This window comes from Castanea sativa, chromosome 12 (assembly GCF_040712315.1).
Source record: "Castanea sativa cultivar Marrone di Chiusa Pesio chromosome 12, ASM4071231v1".
NCBI lineage: Eukaryota > Viridiplantae > Streptophyta > Magnoliopsida > Fagales > Fagaceae > Castanea > Castanea sativa.
In genome coordinates, this window is record NC_134024.1 from 30,128,199 (window position 1) to 30,137,962 (window position 9,764).

The 9,764-nt window shown below is 33.4% G+C and overlaps 3 long non-coding RNA genes across 3 annotated transcripts; all 3 read right to left on the bottom strand.

The window, feature by feature from the left end:
- Positions 1-954: 954 nt before the first annotated feature.
- On the bottom strand, positions 955-3,302 carry LOC142618929 (uncharacterized). Its single transcript, XR_012841395.1, has 3 exons — positions 2,922-3,302; positions 1,143-1,500; positions 955-994 (listed from the first exon to the last, which is right to left on the bottom strand). It is a non-coding gene; the product is annotated as an uncharacterized LOC142618929 (long non-coding RNA).
- Positions 3,303-3,580: 278 nt separating this feature from the next.
- LOC142618930 (uncharacterized) lies at positions 3,581-4,147 on the bottom strand. The gene is made up of 3 exons (XR_012841396.1): positions 4,014-4,147; positions 3,827-3,864; positions 3,581-3,659 (listed from the first exon to the last, which is right to left on the bottom strand). It is a non-coding gene; the product is annotated as an uncharacterized LOC142618930 (long non-coding RNA).
- A 610-nt stretch (positions 4,148-4,757) lies between these two features.
- LOC142618931 (uncharacterized) lies at positions 4,758-8,202 on the bottom strand. Its single transcript, XR_012841397.1, has 4 exons — positions 7,929-8,202; positions 7,051-7,126; positions 5,163-6,594; positions 4,758-5,067 (listed from the first exon to the last, which is right to left on the bottom strand). It is a non-coding gene; the product is annotated as an uncharacterized LOC142618931 (long non-coding RNA).
- Between the last annotated feature and the right edge of the window lie 1,562 nt (positions 8,203-9,764).

Below are 9,764 nucleotides of genomic sequence, written 5' to 3' on the forward strand. Positions count from 1 at the left end.
GAAGCCTACTGCGAAATAAGACTCCACTGCTTCCTGCAAAAACCAAATCAGCCTTAGGTCAAGAAAATTCATCACAAAATTGCATTAATCTACCTGGCCCATACCAATAAGATGCACTTGTTTCATTTGCTTTGCTTTGCTTTCCTTTCTTATCTCGCTTATGCCCAATTCTCCTATTGTAAGAAAAAACAATCACAGGCCCTAGTATTAGAAAGAAAATAAACAAGCAAAAAATTATTATCCCCATAATTCCAAAATTGTAGGAGAAAAAAATCTGCTTCCTACAGATGTGTTAGGATTGAGACATGCACTTGGAATTGCAGAAGTAGCAAAACAACAGAAGATCTCTCCTCTCTGCAACATAAAACTTATAGTTCAAAAGCAATAAAAGAAAAACAGAGAGATCACCAACATAGTCAGAAATACCTTTGCAATTTCTTGAAAGTAAAAACCCTTGAAAATCGCCAGGTATTGGAAAAAAAAAAAAAAAACCTAATTTTGCAAGCATTAAACAAAATCATATCATTCAAGACCTATATGATTGTTAATAGGATTTTATACTTTTGTGATACAAAAAAATTTTCTTGCAAAAAAAAAGAGTGCAAATCTATGAACAAAAAGTTTCATTAGCAAGAATTGACTCATTGGTAAGAAACATGAGACCAATATAAAAGGTTTTGAATCTGAATTTGACAGAAATAGTTTTTAAAGAAGTAAAACAAGAAAAATATACCGTTCACACTCTTATCAATGTAGCAGGGGAAGAAAAAGGAGGAAAGGAAAACCTATTGCCAAAGCAGACTCCACTGCTTAACCTACAAAGAACCAATAAAAACTTTAAGAAATTTGCAAGCCAAATTGGATATGGTGCTACAAACATAGGATGACCAGTTCCACTTACAGCCAAAAAGACATCAACAAAAACAAAGACAAGAAGACAGATGTACATTGCATACCCTTGGTGGCATAAGCATTGACTTCCCACATGAGCCAACTGAAAAACAAGGAATTGCACTACATAGTTCAGGGAAATTTTAAATTACATTAACACTACCAAAAAGCATGTTTCATTGAGAAGCAACAAAACCAAATCAACCTTAGGTAAAGAAAGTCATCACAATCTTTGTTAATCAGAGGATTACCACTCTCAAATTGCAATGGAATTTTCAAATCCTCTAGGAAACCAAAGTTAAAGCCTAGGCCCTAACTGCACTTCTTTCCTTTGCTTTCCTTTGTTAACTCGCTCATACCCAATTCTCCTGTTGTAAGAAAAAACAATCACATTCCCTAGTATTAGAAAGAAAATAAACAGGCAAAACATTATCGCCATAATTCTCAAAAATTGTAGGAGAGAGTAATAAAAACAGGAAGAAAAGTGAGCTTCTCGCCAAATCAAACTTCACCCAGCCCAAAACAAAATCTGCTTCCAACAGATACGTTAGGATTGAGACATGCACTCGGAATTGCAGAAGTAGCAAAACAACAGAACATCTATCCTCTCTGCAAGATAAAACTTGTACTTCAAAAGCAATAAGATAAAAACAGAGAGATCAACTGAAAAACCAGAAAGAAAAAAGGGAGCCCAAACAAACAAAAACCAAAAGTATAGGAACTCAAGAAACATCAAATCAGACCACTTAATAGCTAGTATGCCCAAATTTGTGACTAGGAAAATTACAAGAACTGTTGCATTTATTCTACACATAAATATTAATGAAATTTCCCCAACAAAACGAAAGAGAATCAGCGATAGATGGAAATAGCAGTCCAAGACATGCCCATATTGAGGCAATAACCTAAGATTACAAATTATGATGCAAATTCTCCATTTAATTCCCAGAAAGCCCAACTCATACCAATCACTACAGCATGTGATCTGCCCACACCAATAAAAGTCATTACTACATACGAATGAGATATAAGCTTGCCAAAACAGAATGACAAAAAATCGAAAAAGAAAGCGGGACAAGGGGACAAGAATTCCAATGGAAATTTCGCACCCTTGTTGAGTGTGACTGGAATTTATAATCCTCAAGGAAACCGAATCCTAAGAAATGCATACAGTGTTTCAGAAGACTAATAAGCAAAAAGAGAAATCAAGAGAAGGGAAGAGTTTGTTTATTGTTGCAGTCAACACAGCACAAACTCCTACTCAAGTATGTTACAATCCAAATCACAAATTTACAAAACAAACATTGGCAGCTTATAAAGAAGAATATTATAGTTCAGTGAATTTGAGTCCAAAATAGCAAAACCTTCTGACTAACAATGGACTAGGCAGGATGTTGAAAGTATCTTCTCATTTTCAATGACTACAAAATCAATTAGCAACAATTCAAGATTACATATTATGATGCAAGTTTAGATAGATAAGTTAATTCCAGAAAGCACATTAAATCAAAACTAGAACTGACCCTTACACATAGCATATATTTATATTAGGGTTATAACATGATTACAAAAATACCCTTATTAATACGCTAAAATAAACGACAACTAGAACTAACCCTTACACATTAAATCAAACTTAGCCATTTAAGCTACTAAGCAAAAAAAATAAAATAAAGTTCCAGATGACATATGCAAAACAATTAATTGAAAAACAACAATATTTAACTAGAATCCAACAATTATAAAGATAAATTATTCTATCTCTAAAATCCCTTGTCTTCTCTATTGCCAAATATTTGGTGACAATGATATAAATTAGTAAAACAATCCAAGTTCACAAACTATGACACAAATCCAGAAATATAATGTTTATTCCATGTAATTCACAAACAATCCAAGTACACAAACTATGAGACTAGAATTTATAATCCTCCTAGGGAAGGCAGTCCCAGACCCAATTATAAGAAGGAAGTAAAACAAGAAAACACTCTTATCAATGTAGAAGGGGAAGAAAAAGGAGGAAAGAAAACCTGTTGCCAAATCAGACTCCACTGCTTCCTGCGAAAACCAAATCAACCTTAGGTAAAGAAAATTCATCACAAAATTGCATTAATCTACCTGCCCCATTCCAACAAGATGCACTTGTTTCCTTTGCTTTCCTTTGTTATCTCGCTTATGCCCAATTCTCCTATTGTAAGGAAAAACAATCACAAGCCCTAGAATTATAAAGAAAATAAACAAGCAAAACATTATTATCCCCATAATTCCAAAAATTGTAGGAGAAAAAAATCTGCTTCCTACAAATATGTTAGGATTGAGACATGCACTTGGAATTGCAGAAGTAGCAAAACAACAGAAGATCTCTCCTCTCTGCAACATAAAACTTATAGTTCAAAAGCAATAAGAGAAAAAAAAAGAGTAATCACCAACATAGTCAGAAATCCCTTTGCAATTTCTTGAAAGAAAAATCATATCATTCAAGACCTATATGATTGTTAATAGTATTCATAATTTTGTGATACAAAAAAAAATTTCTTGCAAAAAAAAAAAGAGTGCAAATGTATGAACAAAAAGTTTCATTAGCAAGAATTGACTCATTGGTAAGAAACGTGAGACCAATATAAAAGGTTTTGAATCTGAATTTGACAGAAACAGTTTTTAAAGAAGTAAAACAAGAAAAATATACCGTTCACACTCTTATCAATGTAGCAGGGGAAGAAAAAGAAGGAAAGGAAAACCTAATGCCAAATCAGACTCCACTGCTTAACCTACAAAGAACCAAAAAAACTTTAACAAATCCTGCTTCCTGCAAAAACACAATAAGTTGCAAACCAAATTGGATATGGTGCTACTAACATAGGATGACCAGTTCCACTTAACAGCCAAAAAGAGATCAACAAAAACAAAGACAAGAAGACAGATGTACTTCGCATACCCTTGGTGGCATAGGCATTGACTTCCCACGTAAGCCAACTGAAAAACAAAGAATTGCAACTACGTAGTTCAGGGAAATTTTAAATTACATTAACACTACCAAAAAGCATGTTTCATTGAGAAGCAACAAAACCAAATCAACCTTAGGTAAAGAAAGTCATCACAATCTTTGTTAATCAGAGGATTACCACTCTCAAATTGCAACGGAATTTTCAAATCCTCTAGGAAACCAAAGTTAAAGCCTAGGTCCTAACTGCACTTTTTTCCTTTGCTTTCCTTTGTTAACTCGCTCATACCCAATTCTCCTGTTGTAAGAAAAAACAATCACGTTCCCTAGTATTAGAAAGAACATAAACAGGCAAAACATTATCGCCATAATTCTCAAAAATTGTAGGAGAGAGTTATAAAAACAGGAAGAAAAGTGAGCTTCTCGCCAAATCAAACTTCACCCAGCCCAAAACAAAATCTGCTTCCTACAGATACGTTAGGATTGAGACATGCACTCGGAATTGCAGAAGTAGCAAAACAATAGAACATCTCTCCTCTCTGCAAGATAAAACTTGTACTTCAAAAGCAATAAGATAAAAACAGAAAGATCACCTGAAAAAAAAGAAAGAAAAAAGGGGGCTCAAACAAACAAAAAACATAAGTGTAGGAACTCAAGAAACATCAAATCAGACCACTTAATAGCTGTATGCCCAAATTTGTGACTAGGCAAGTTACAAGAACTGTTGCATTTATTCTACACTAAAGTATTAATGAGATTTCCCCAACAAAACAAAAGAGAATCAGCAATGGATGGAAATAGCGGTCCAAGACATGCCCATCATAAGGCAATAACCTAAGATTACAAATTATGATGCAAATTCTCCTTTTAATTCCTAGAAAGCCCAACTCATACCAATCGCTACGGCTTGTGATCTGCCCACACCAATACAAGTCATTACTACATACGAATGAGATATAAGCTTGCCAAAACAGAATGACAAATAATCGAAACAGAAAGCAGGACAGGGGGACAAGAATTCCAATGGAATTTTCAAACCCTTGACGAGTGTGACTGGAATTTATAATCCTCAAGGAAACCAAATCCTAAGAAATGCATACATGTCAAAAGTATTAGAAAGATTTAGAACAAGTGGAAATATATCCTTATAATTCATTTGATTGTAGGAGAGAATAAAGAAAACAAGGGGGAAAAAGAAAGCTTATCGACAAACCAAACTCCACCACTTAAGCTGCCTGGCACCAGGAAAAAAAAAAAATCGAGTGAGAATTTTTCATATGCACCCAGAATTGCAATTGTTTCAATAACGACAAGAAGAAATCTTCCTTACAAGGAAAATCTAATACTTCTTTGGCATTCAAAACAACTATATTTGTAGCTGGCTGCTTTTATCTTATATGAATTCCCAATGATGAGATTGATAACCTTAGGTTCTTAAAAGTAGTAAGAAGTGCAAGAAAGATGTGTAAGTAGACAGCAGTAGAAAAATGAACCACAACAAAAATGCCAAGTAGTGCAGCGATTAATTAAAACCAAACAGATGAAGCCAGAAAAACAGACAATGCAAGCACCAATTTTTGTTTACAATGTAAATTTAATTTTTAAACCCATCATTACCAGCCAGCCAACAATAAGGGATTCTGCTCCCATAGACAAGAACCAAATCGCTCTAGAAAGCCAACTTCACAGAAACAAATGCCTTCATAGAATAGTATAGTATCACATTAGTGGGAACAGTATATTAAAAGACCTATAAGCAAAATGTAAAATTTAAGACCCAAAAAAAAAAAAAAAGAGTTTTCTTATAATTCTGGCCAACACCAATAAGAGGCATTGCCAGATTAAGCTATGAATTCACTATTAAGGTTGCCAACACATAATGACCAAAAATAAAATAACACAGCAAGATAAAGGGAGAAAAATGCAATAGAAATTTCAAACCCTCACTTCGCAAGACTAGGAATTATAATCCTTCTCAAAAATGAAACCCAGGAAATTCAGTCACAAACCCAAGTATTAGACAGAATTAAAACAACAATAATGTATCCTTACAATTCTTATGATTGAAGGAGGGAAAAACAAAAGGAAAGAATGAGAGTTTATCACCAACCATCTTAAGGCCACAAACTTTGTAATTTACATGTCCCACAAAAATAAGAGGCATTAGCATATTCAAATTGAAAAAGACAAGACAGAGGTACAAGAATTGCAAGGGAAATTTCAAACCTTCACTAGGTGATTAACAGGGAATAGACTAATGATAAAGTAGCTTATAAGAGCTTGCTTCAAGATGATAAACATATGTCATACCACAACTTAGAAAAACATTGGAATGGAGACCACATACTTTACACAATCTATGATATTGTTCTGCCAGCTTTCCCTTTTATAAAACCAAAAGTTGAAAATCTGGACCCATACCACTGCAGAAGACTTTGCATAGACTTTAAAATTATGCAAGAGAGAAACTGAATATAAACAGGGGATATATAGTAATAGGCCCAAAAAAAAAAAAAAAAACCACTCCATAGACTGAGGTAGAAGTAGTAATAATCTCTAGATGCTTGTTTGGGAGCTAAACTTGATTTTTTTTTTTTTTTTTGAACAAGTAAGACTTTATTAAAAATATGAACATCACCCTGCACACAAGAAGTACACGCAATAAGAACATATAACATGTAATGTGGTATATGGGGTTCGAGAATCAAGTAACCTGGAACTCATGAAATTATGTTTCCAAGGAGCACCAAAGCAGCATCTACCTGCATGGAAATTAAAACGAACATCAAAGCGGCGGCTCAAACAAACAATTAGAAAAAAATTTGCATGCTATGTTAGTAAATTTCCCAACAGTTAGATCTTTTAGGCTGTGTTTATTTCATACTATCAACAAACCAAAGAAAGGTTGTCTATCATCATAACTATAATTCAGTAAGGCACTAATAAAAAAAAAAATAAACTATAATTCAGTAAGGCAAAATTTACTCATAAGAATAAAAGTACACACAAAAAAAAAAACAAAACAAAAAGGAAGAGTCAAGCTGGGAGAAAATTTAAGGTGCTCAAAGAAAAATAAGTTGAAGAAATATACATGAACTTGAACCCTCAATATCCTGAGACTATCAAAGAAGATTGACACTACCAAAGAAGATCATACAAACAGAACTTACAACAGCAATATTGACAATACAAAAGAGGATTCCATAAATAAAACTTACATCTACAGTTACTGAGCTGAACATTGGTATCCCATGCAACAGACAACTCCACATTACTTGCCAACTACAGTCAAAACTGCAAAATTTTCTCAAAAAAAAAAGTTAGTTTTAAGTTTTCCTTCAGTACGAGGATAACAATATTAATTAGAGCAATACAGAAGACATATATGATTATTAATAGGATTTATAATTTTGTGATACATAAAAAATTTTCTTGCCAAAAAAAAAAAAAAAAAAGAGTGCAAATCTATGAACAAAAAGCTTCATTAGCAAGAATTGACACATTGGTAAGAAACATGAGACCAATATAAAAGGTTTTAAATCTGAATTTGACAGAAATAGTTTTTGTTTTTCCATATCAGTAAGAAAGTGTAATAATGAATCACCTATTCAAGAATAAATTTTGTCAGTGCTTCAACCCTCAATCCTCTAGGAATGATTCCTTGGAGGGTTGTGAAGATAGGTGCTAGGTTCTGGTGCAAACTGCTAAATACAAACATACCACCTATGGCAAAGAAGCCTACAATGCACAAGTTTAAGCCTATAATGTCACACCCACACCCAGTCACACCCAATCAAAACAACCACAGCCAAACCCACGCCCAAACCCAGAAATCTGAATCTAAAACCTCCACAAACACATAAACAAGCACATAATTAGTAATTTAAATCTAAAAGCTCTCTACTTTCAAAGACGAAAACACCAAACAAAGATATATAAAACGAATAGAAACAGCAATGACAATAAACCAAGAAACAACTATACCGATAATGTTCCGTTTGGTTGCCGAGAAAACGCAAGAAAATACAAAAAATAAAACACGAAATCACAAATTCAAAATACACCTAACCTAATAGTAGGGGAAAAGAATCCTCACTTTATTAATATTGAATTTTCCAGAGCTTTCTCGGGAACCAAACGGAGAAGAGAAAGTTAGGGTTTAGCACACCCACAATATCAAAACACCCATCATCACAGCCGCAGACAAACCCACTACCACCAACCCCAATCGGCTTAGGGCCACCGAAGAGAAATCGGTGGTGTGTGGCTGCCGGCTGGGACCGAAGCGCAGAGAGAGTGAAGGGAACGTGGGGAGAAAGAGAAAGTGAGAGAGCCCTTTCTCTTCTTGGTGGAGAGAGACTGAGAGAGCCATTGGGATCCGTGTTTTTAAATGAATAAATAAACCCAATGTGTGGGCCACAAATTACAAAACTGCCACTTCTTTCGTTTTTTCTCAGAAATTGATAATCCCTATACCTGATGTATGGCAGTAAAATATTGATCAAGTAAAGACAAATCAAAAATGCAAAAAAAAAAAAAAGACACACACATAAAAACCATAATATTTTAATACTAGAGTACATTGTAATTTATAAATATATTATACACAAAAATTATATTATTGACAAATATATATTTGCAAGATTACTTTTTAGAAAACTTTTTAATTTTAAAATTCCAATGAATATATAAAAATTATCTAATTTGATATTAGATATGTACAAAAATATTAACAAATTAAAAGAACATAATCCTCATGTAAAAATTATGCTAAATAATGATTTTTCATAGAATTACAATTCATATTTTGATATAAAATTAAGAAATTATCTACCAAAGTGAATGAAAAAACATTTTAATGAAACCTGAAGTTTTCAAAAACATAAATTATCCAAAACTTTAATAGATTACAATAAATAAATAAAAACCTGGTTAAGAAAACAAAAATAACCTTATTTCAATAACTACTAGATCAAATGGCCAACTTTTTTTTTTTTCTTAAGAGCTTCATTGAATTAATTCAAATATTATTGATAACTCGTTTTCATAAATTATCCAAAACAATTTACAGTGGAACTAAAAGGGCTACGAGATAGGGTTAGACATAAATGAATAATGCGTGTTTCACATGTAATTATGCAATAATAGGGATTTTTTTAAGATCATATTAATTTTGTGCAATTTTTGTTACTTTACACCTCGTCTCTCTTTGTGGGAGCACTCAAATTTGACATATGTGAAACTTTTTGTGGTATGTGAACAACATAGGATTTTCAGGGAAGCTGTGGTAAACGGCACTTTGTTTGTGAAATAGACAAATAAGAAATCTATTATCTTGGTAAAAGCTCCACCACTAACTTGACATGTTAGAGTGGCTCTAGGGCCTTGACATAGAACAAGACAAGTTAACAATCCTAGACGGCATGCATAAAGGCTTAGGGCCCACACAAAATGAGGATGGGTCTATGGCCCAAACTTAGAACAAGATGTCAAGATGGCCTAAGGGACTTAAAAAGACAAGGATGGACATAAAGACTAAAGACAAAACTAGATGTGCCTAAACTACCAAAACGAGATTGGGATGGACCTAAGTCATAAACAAAGAACAACAATGAGACTAAGAGCATTCGCACCTAATATCTACAAAATATCATATTTTACCATCTCAAAAACTATTTTATCTATTATACCATATAATTTTACAACACACCCAACATCTCAATTTTCAATTTCCTATACCACACATTAAAATAATATATCTACACAATAAAATATATTACCCAAAACCATCTATCCTCTCTCTCTAAATTTTGTCTCTCTACCTCTCCCCCTCTATCTCTCTCAACCTCTCTCTTACCACCGTGAATAAATCCAAAACCCAACACAACCACCCTTCAAACCTAACCATCCCACCACCTACCAGTCATCAACA